The following is a 9,619-nucleotide window of genomic DNA, read 5'->3' as shown; positions in this document are numbered from 1 at the left end:
TTAAGACTCTTCACAACAATGAAGCAGCTTCGGCCGCCGCTTTATCCTCCGCCTCGTCCCGCCCCCGCCGCCCTTCCCAATTGGCCCCCCCGTCGGCCTCCGAGGCTCTCCTCTGCCATTGGCGGCCTGGCCAGACCCGACTCCAAGTCGCCGCTGTTCATTCGTTATTTGCGCCGCCTATCTTAACGGAGCGGCCCAGTAAGAGCGCCCAGCGAGAGGCACTGTCAATCAGGGAGCGCCGGAGGCCAATCAGAGTGGGAGGACTTCCGCGGCGCTGGCCTTATGCGAGTTTCGGGGCGGGCCTTGGGTTCATTCACAACATTCCTCCCCCGCCCCCCTCGGGCTGGACAGCGCGCCCCGGGCAGCTGGAGCTGCGCCCACATACGGCTTTGTTTACTGAGGGTCGCTTCCGGGCGCCGCGAGGGGACAATCAACACGCTCGGCCGGGGAGCGAGACGGAGCGGCGGGACCCCCGCGCAGCAGCTCAGCCCCTTTTTCCTCTGGTCTGTGACGCGAGAAACTCTCTCAGCCCCGGGGCGCCGGGCCGTTTTGATTGATAGCTTGGGGGGTGGGGGGTAGGGGTTGCGGGGGGGAGATCACTGGCCCCTTAGTAGTGCTCCTGGGGGCTGCGGACCTCCTCTCTAGAAATAGATCCCAATTCAATCCCATCCTTGAGCCCGAAGCTAGGACCCAATCCATTTTATGCCCGAAATATGTCATTGAGTCATGAAATTGTTGATGTTCCACCATTTATGACCTATTAAAATGGCAGTTTCATAAGGTTCGACCTAATACATGTCAAAGACGACCACCTGTGTTTATTTTTTCTGACCCAGATTTTCCAGGCCACATCTTTGGTCTTTATCCACCCCGGCCCCCTTGTTCTTAGAGGATCTGCATTTTCCCTTTGCCACACCTCTCTCCATGATCACTGCAGTTGTTTAATTTCGGTTTCTCCCTCTCTACCAGGAGCCCCAAGACGCTAATGGTGCACTGCTTTACACCCAGGACCTGAACAGCACCAGGCAAACAGCAGTCACTAAATCTATAACTCCTCGAGTGAACCGTGAACCTCTCATGCTTTGCTCCCGTTCTGTTGACATGATCTAAGGAACAGGAAGAACCCAAGCTGGCCCCTACTGGCCTCATTGCTGCCCCTCCTCATGTGGAAACACTGGCTTCTACCTTCCAGGAATTTCCAGCTTCACCGCGGCACTTTCCGGCCAGTCCCCCACCCAGTAAGCTCCCTCTAACCTGCACGGTGGCATAGGGTCACCGCGGGCTACAAGTGGCCTTTGAGTCCCTGAAATGGGGCTGGCTGAGTCGGGCAATGCTGTTAAACACGGAGTGCGTTTTGAAGACTGAGGGGCGGGGAAAAGGGTCAAGTTTCTCACTAAGAACTTTTTCTATTGATTAGATGTTAAAATGATGATATTTTAGCCCAGCTGGCATGGCTCAGTTGTTGAGCGTCGACCTATGGAGCAGGAGGTCATGGTTTGATTCCCAGTCAGGGCATATGCCCGGGTTGCAGGCATGTGCAGGAGGCAGCCCATCAATGATTCTCTCTCATCATTGATGTTTTTCTCTCTCTCTCCCTCTCCCTTCCTCTCTGAAATCAATAAAAAATATATTTAAAAATGTTATTTTATTTATTTATTTATTTTTTAAATAAACTTTATTGATTTTTTACAGAGAGGAATAGAGAGTTAGAAACATCGATGAGAGAGAAACATCGATCAGCTGCTTCCTGCACACCCCCCACTGGGGATGTGCCCGCAACCAAGGTACATGCCCTTGACCGGAATCGAACCTGGGACCCTTGAGTCCGCAGGCTGACGCTCTGTCCACTGAGCCAAACCGGTTAGGGCTAAAAATGATATTTTAGATAAATATGGGCTAAATAAATATATTATTAAACCCTAGCCTGTTTGGTTCAGTAGATGAAGAATTGGCCTGTGGACTGAAGGGTCCCAGGTTCAATTGTGGTCAAGGGCACATGCCTGGGTTGTGGGCTCGGTCCCCAGTGGGGGATGTGCAGGAGGTAGCCAATCGGTTGATTCTCTCTCATAATTGATGTTTCTATCTCTCCCTCTCCTTTCCTCTCTAAAAGGAATAAAAAATATATTTTAAAAACATTAAAATTAATTCCACCTGTTTAATTTTATTTTATTATTCCATCCCATCCCATGCTATTCTGTTCCATTCTATGTGGTGTCAGGACATTTAAAGTTACACATGCAACTTGCATTGTAATTTCTATTCGATAACTGTGGCCTTGAGAAACCACAGCCGACCATAATGACAACAGAAACAATAATAGTAGTAGACTGAAAAAATACAGAAAAACTTCCTGAATAATAATAATAGTGGACTGACTGACTGCTCTAGCTATTCAGGTATGTTGCCACATTTAAGCCTTCCAAGAGAGCTACAAGTGGGGATAGTTGTCTGTTTCTCAGACGAAGAAATGGAGGCCTGGAGAGTTGGAGTCCTGGCCTGAGCTCACCCAGACTGGGAAAACCTAGACTTAGTGGAGCATCCCTTTCCTGCAAAGGATTTGAAAAAGAGACCCCTGGGGAAGTAGTAACTGGGGTAGGAGAGAGGAAGGGAGAACTTCCACAAAACCTATGTTTCAGGTGGAAAACAGGACCCAGGTCCAGCTTTTCCTGGCCTCCCCACCCCCTTCAGCATCTGGTATGTGATGGTGCCAATAAGCCCAGGTCCCTCTCACTGAGAATGCTTCCGCGGGCATCCCAGGATGCTGAACCAGAGAAGTCACTCCCTGCCAGTGGAAGAGAGGATGTTTAGGAGGAACTGAGAATCTGTTATCACAGAGTAGAAATGTTTTGTTTTATTCTCTAACAATAGATACTAATTTGTCATCATTCCCATCTTCTGGGTGACCAAACAAGAGGCACAGAAAGATCAGGTAACCTGCCCAGTGTCCCTAGCAGAAAGGCTAGGGCCAGGACAGAAGCCTGGGAGGGTGAGCAGATCCTGTCACATTGGCTGGGGATCAAATGCACTGAGTTTGGCATATACCAAGTGTGGGGAGCCGATACAGGGTTAAGCCTCGAGATGACCTGTTGGACAGCTCTTCTTCCGAGTCTTAACCCAATTTGAGAGGTGGCCGCTGATTTACACGCGCTGTCATTTAAAAAATAAAAATGGTGCCGAAACCGGTTTGGCTCAGTGGATTGAGCGTCGGCTTGCGGACTGAAAGGTCCCGGGTTCGATTCCGGTCAAGGGCATGTACCTGGGTTGCGGGCACATCCCCAGTAGGAGATGTGTAGGAGGCAGCTGATCGATGTTTCTCTCTCATCGATGTTTCTAACTCTCTATCTCTCTCCCTTCCTCTCTGTAAAAAATCAATAAAATATATTAAAAAAATAAAAATAAAAATGGGGGAATTTGCCGGAAGCTGGTCCATCCTTGTTGCTTGACACAGTCGCTGCAGGGAAGAAACATCTACACAGCATATGTTTCAAGGGACCTGGCGTACTGTTCTTAATATGTTTGCTCCCCCTCTTAGCGCTACGTGTTCTAGCCAGGGCCACCTCCCTGAGTAAGGACTTATGAAGAACTTGGACTAAGACTGTTGGCAATAAATTTGGGACTTGTTGGGCCCACATCCCCAGGGGTCTGCCCACCAGGGAAAGCACCAAAGCCTATACCCCTGGAGATCCACCGACACAGGGCAGTCCCAGAGAAGGCAAGCAGCAAGGCTGGGAGGACATAACCTTTACTGGGTAGGATAATCTCCTTCAGTCACTTCCTTGTAGCTTATCAGTAGAGCAGTGACCTTGGAATAGCCCTTGTAATGGAACACAGAGATTAACCTAGACAGGATTAAACTCAACAGAACTAGATAGAGATAGGATTATGGAAATGAAACTAGGAACTGTAGAAGGTTACCCAAAACATACCATGATGTGATTATAGAGGCATGCTTACAGGATCAAATGGTATAAATACAGATGTAAGAGGACAATAAAAAGAGAACCCAACCATGCTGATCAACTGAAACCCCCCCCCCCCACAAAACCTGGCTATGATGATCAACTGGAAAAAAAAACACCCCACAAAACCTGGCTATGATGATCAACTGAACGCTGCCTCCGTGTTATTCCTTCTTCGCCGACTCTGTCCACACCTTTGGGAACCCCTGGACCTGTTGGGGCTGGACCCCAACAACCAAGATTCTATTCTGATCCCCTGATTTTACAGAGAAGGGGAATGAGGCCCAGAGAGGGTCAGAAAGTTGCTCAAGGCCACACAGTGATCCTAGGAGAATGTGTGAGGTCAGAAAGGCCCTTGGGAAGATGAGGGTGCCCCCAGGAGGAAGTCACTAGGCCCATTTCAAGTCTGCCCTCTTAGGAAAGAAGTTGGGAAGGGGGTTCCAGCTACCCTTGTGGTCCCTTTCCCAAGGCAGCCAGCGAGCTGGGGTTTCAGTGAAATAGAAGCCACTTTTATTTCCCCAGCCAGCTGTGAGCTCACTGTCTAGGCACCCACAGCTCCTGACCCCAAACCCACGTGTCCTCAAGACTCACGGGAAATGGGACAACCCTGGAGGCTCAGAGGAGGGAGAACAAAGTCCCTAGCTGTGGCCACCCCCACCCTAATTTTCTGAGGATCGCTCCCTTTGCCAGGCCCCTGTGCACCCCCATGCCCCTGTTGACTCAGGCAGGAAACCAGCCGGGGCAGTTTCACTTCCTGGTCCCCACAGCCCCTCTGGCCTGCCCAGCTGGCAAGATTTGCTTCTTACATTTTTTTTTCTTTCCTTTTAGAACACAAGTTCATGGGCAAAGTGTCAGGGCCCTGCCAGGAAAAATGGTCATTCAGGCAGAGGGGGAAGGTGGAGGCAGGGAAGAGAAAAAGGCTTGGGGAAGAATAATTGTGTCTGAAAAGCCACATTTAATGGCTGCCCTGTGTCTGGGGAGAGGCCCGGAGGGACAGGCCCAGAGGTGGGACTTGGGCTCCCGTCTGCCCCACAGGACACAAGGGCAGCTAATATTCACACCTGCAAGTCCCATGGCCTTAAGGCTTCTGAATTCTCCATTCTCAGGATCCCATTTAACAGATGGGGAAACTAAGGCTCAGAGAGGTGAAGGGATTTGGTCACAGAAGTGGCAGAAATTGGCATAGAGGGAAAGGTGTGGGATTTTCCAAAGTCTGGGGCTCTTGGCTCCAGCATTAATGGGAGGTTTGTGGGCCAGTGAAAGGATCGAAGGAAAAGTCAGGCAGGGCAGTGGCTGCAGGGAAAAATGTGCCTATTAGGGGAGTCTGAGGGGTGGGGTAATGGGGAAACAAGTGGGTTGACATTCCAGACCCCATACCTGTCACACCTGAATGACATTCCTTGCCCAAAGCTCATCCTGTCCCAGCCATTGGTCTTTGGAGATTCTGGAGAAAAGTTAATTTTCAGGAGGGTGAAATCTGCTCTTACATATGAAAATGAACATGTGCCGTAGCCGGTTTGGCTCAGTAGATAGTGTCGGCCTGTGGACTAAAGGTCCCGGGATTGATTTTGGTCAGGGGCACATGCCCGGGTTGCGGGCTCAATTCCCAGTAGGAGGCGTGCAGGAGGCAGCTGATTAGTGATTCTCATCATGGATGTTTTTATCTTTCTCTTTCTCTCCCTTCCTTTCTGAAATCAATAAAAATATTTTTAATAAAAAATGAATGTTAACATTTTTTTTAAAATATATTTTATTGATTTTTTACAGAGAGGAAGGGAGAGAGATAGAGAGTTAGAAACATCGATGAGAGAGAAACATCGATCAGCTGCCTCCTGCACACTCCCCACTGGGGATGTGCCCGCAACCCAGGTACATGCCCTTGACCGGAATCGAACCTGGGACCTTTCAGTCCGCAAGCCGACGCTCTATCCACTGAGCCAAACCGGTTTCGGCGAATGTTAACATTTTTAAAAAAATATATTTTATTAGTTTTTTTTAAAAATATATTTTATTGCCGAAACCGGTTTGGCTCAGTGGATAGAGCGTCGGCCTCTGGACTGAAAGGTCCCAGGTTCGATTCCGGTCAAGGGCATGTACCTGGGTTGCGGGCACATCCCCAGTGGGAGATGTGCAGGAGGCAGCTGATCGATGTTTCTCTCTCATCGATGTTTCTAACTCTCTCTATCTCTCTCCCTTCCTCTCTGTAAAAAATCAATAAAATATATTTAAAAAAAATATATATTTTATTGATTTTTTACAGAGAGGAAGGGAGAGGGATAGAGAGTTAGAAACATCAATCAGCTGCCTCCTGCACACTCCCTGCTGGGGATATGCGTGCAACCAAGGCCCATGCCCTTGACCGGAATCGAACCTGGGACCCTTAGTCCGCAGGCCTACGCTCTATCTACTGAGCCAAACCGGTTTGGGCATTTTATTGATTTTTTACAGAGAGAAAGGGAGAGGGATAGAGAGTTAGAAACATCAATGAGAGAGAAACATCGATCAGCTGCCTCCTGCACGCCCCCCACTGGGGATGTGCCCGCAACCAAGGTACATGCCCTTGATTGGAATCGAACCTGGGACCTTTCAGTCCACAGGTTGACGCTTTATCCACTGAGCCAAACCGGTTAGGGCTGTGTTAACATTCTTATGGAACTCACGTGGGATCCAGGCAGATGTTCTATGTTATACATATGGAGGCAAATTGATTTTACCACTAGGGAGGACTGTCAATGGAACCTCTGTTGGAAGGGCTGGAATTTGCAAGGCTTCAGATAAGAGTGTTTTGCTATTACTATCAGCTGTTCACAATTTAGAGCAGTAAAATCTTTCAAAGAAAATGCTAATGGGAACCAAGATGGCGGCATAGGTTAACGCCGGAGTTTGCTGCTTTGAACAACTACTTCAAAAGTGAAACCAAAAAACGGAAGGGACATCACCCAGAACCACAGGAACGCTGGCTGAGTGGAAGTCCTACAACTAGGAGGAAAGAGAAACGCATACGGACACTCAGAGGAGGCGCAGTGCTGAAGTCAAATTCTGAGGTGCGGAGTGCGCGGAGCGGGCTGGCGGCGGAGGGCGCGGTTGTTGTTTTCAATCGGGAGGGAGTCGCAGACTCTGAGCACCAGATCCGGGCGAGTCTTTAGGGACCCAGACTCAAACGGGAGAAGCGGGACTGTCTGGCTTCGGTCAGAGCGAGTGCAGCTTTCTCTCCGAGCTTTGCAGCGGGTGCTGGGACTCAGAGAGGCAGAGCCCCTGGGGACAGGACTGAGAGCCACCATAACTGCTCTCTCTGGCCCACCCTGTTGATCCTATGCGACCTGCCCCGCCCAAACCCTGCACAGAGGCATTTGCCGGATAGCCTCAGGCAAAGGCTAGATTAGCACCTCCCTAGAGGACAGAAGTTCTCTCACTGCTGACACTCATAGCTGACTCTCATAGCCACTTGGCCTGGAGGTCAAACCCTCCCTGGAATTAGCTACAACAATCAAGATTTATCTATAAGACTGCGAACAAAGACCACTAGGGGGTGCACCAAGGAAGCATAACAAAATGCGGAGACAAAGAAACAGGACAAAATTGTCAATGGAAGAAATAGAGTTCAGAACCACACTTTTAAGGTCTCTCAAGAACTGTTTAGAAGCTGCCGATAAACTTAATGAGATCTACACGAAAACTAATAAGACCCTCGATCTTATATTGGGGAACCAACTAGAAATTAAGCACACACGGACTGAAATAACGAATATTATACAGACGCCCGACAGCAGACCAGAGGAGCGCAAGAATCAAGTCAATGATTTGAAATGCGAGGAAGCAAAAAACATCCAACCGGAAAAGCAAAATGAAAAAAGAATCCAAAAATGTGAGGATAGTGTAAGGAGCCTCTGGGACAGCTTCAAGCGTACCAACATCAGAATTATAGGGGTGCCAGAAGATGAGAGAGAGCAAGATATTGAAAACCTATTTGAAGAAATAATGACAGAAAACTTCCCCCACCTGGTGAAAGAAATGGACTTACAGGTCCAAGAAGCGCGGAGAACCCCAAACAAAAGGAATCCAAAGAGGACCACACCAAGACACATCATAATTAAAATGCCAAGAGCAAAAGATAAAGAGAGAATCTTAAAAACAGCAAGAGAAAGAAACTCAGTTACCTACAAGGGAATACCCATACGACTGTCAGCTGATTTCTCAACAGAAACTTTGCAGGCCAGAAGGGAGTGGCAAGAAATATTCAAAGTGATGAATACCAAGAACCTACAACCAAGATTACTTTATCCAGCAAAGCTATCATTCAGAACGGAAGGTCAGATAAAGAGCTTCACAGATAAGGAAAAGCTAAAGGAGTTCATCACCACCAAACCAGTATTATATGAAATGCTGAAAGGTATCCTTTAAGAAGAGGAAGAGGAAGAAAAAGGTAAAGATACAAATTATGAACAACAAATATGCATCTATCAACAAGTGAATCTAAGAATCAAGTGAATAAATAATCTGATGATCAGAATGAACTGTTGATTATAATAGAATCAGGGACATAGAAAGGGAATGGACTGACTATTCCTGGGGGGGAAAGGGGTGTGGAAGATGTGGGAAGAGACTGGACAAAAATCGTGCACCTATGGATGAGGACAGTGGGTGGGGAGTGAGGGCGGAGGGTGGGGCGGGAACTGGGAGGAGGGGAGTTATGGGGGGGAAAAAAAAGGAACAAATGTAATAATCTGAACAATAAAGATTTAATTTATAAAAAAAAAAAAAAAAAAAAAAAAAAAAAAAAAAAAAAAAGAAAATGCTAATGCTAATGCTATGAATCAGAGAGCCAGGGAGGGTGTGTTGTATAGAGATGATGCACTGAGCGATGGTAACTGAGTCACTGAAACTGCAAAATTTTCTTTGTAGGCCCTAAGAGGCTTGGCTCAGTGGATAAAGCGTCAGCCTGCGGACCAAAGGGTCCTGGGTTCCATTCCGGTCAAGGGCACGTACCTCGGTTGCAGGCTCCTTCCTGGCCTGGGCCCTTCCAGGTCAAGGCACTTGCAGGAGGCCACCAATCGATGTGCTTCTTTCACATAGAAATTTCTCTTTCTTCCACTCTCTAAAAATCAATGGAAAAATATCCTCACGTGAGAATTAAAAAACAAACAAATAAGTTTTTTCTTTGCAGAAATAATTCCTTCATTTAACAAACACCTAGAGCAGTGGTTCTCAACCTTGGCTGCACGTGAGAATCACCTGGGAATCTTGTTAAAATCCTGATTTCTGGGCCTCATCCTCCGGGAATTCTGTTTCTTTGTTATGGGGTGGGGCCACAATATCAGTAACAAAGAAACAGAATTCCTGGAGGGTGAGGCCCAGAAATCAGGATTTTAACAAGATTCCCAGGTGATTCTCATGTGCAGCCAAGGCTGAGAACCACTGACCTAGAGAGACGGAAAGCAAATCAGTGGCTGCCAGGGAGGGGAAGGGGGACAGGCAGTGACAGCTACTGGGGACAGGTCATCTTTTCAGTGGTAAGTTTCGGGTAGTCCCCAAAACACTGTGAATGCACAAAATGCCACTGAATTGCATACTTTTAAATGTTAATTTTATGTGTTTTAACCACACACACATACACAAAAGCTGGGAGAGCAATTTCACGCACAAAAAACCCTACTTTACAT

General features: G+C 47.8%; 1 long non-coding RNA gene across 1 annotated transcript; it reads left to right on the top strand.

Moving 5' to 3' along the window:
• Nucleotides 1–43: 43 nt before the first annotated feature.
• Nucleotides 44–1,640, top strand: LOC132234945 (uncharacterized). The gene is made up of 2 exons (XR_009452959.1): nucleotides 44–503; nucleotides 970–1,640. It is a non-coding gene; the product is annotated as an uncharacterized LOC132234945 (long non-coding RNA).
• The last annotated feature ends 7,979 nt before the right edge of the window (nucleotides 1,641–9,619 follow it).

The sequence above is a fragment of the Myotis daubentonii genome, chromosome 5 (assembly GCF_963259705.1).
Source record: "Myotis daubentonii chromosome 5, mMyoDau2.1, whole genome shotgun sequence".
In the NCBI taxonomy this organism is placed as follows: domain Eukaryota; kingdom Metazoa; phylum Chordata; class Mammalia; order Chiroptera; family Vespertilionidae; genus Myotis; species Myotis daubentonii.
This window is presented reverse-complemented; position numbering and strand designations above follow the sequence as displayed.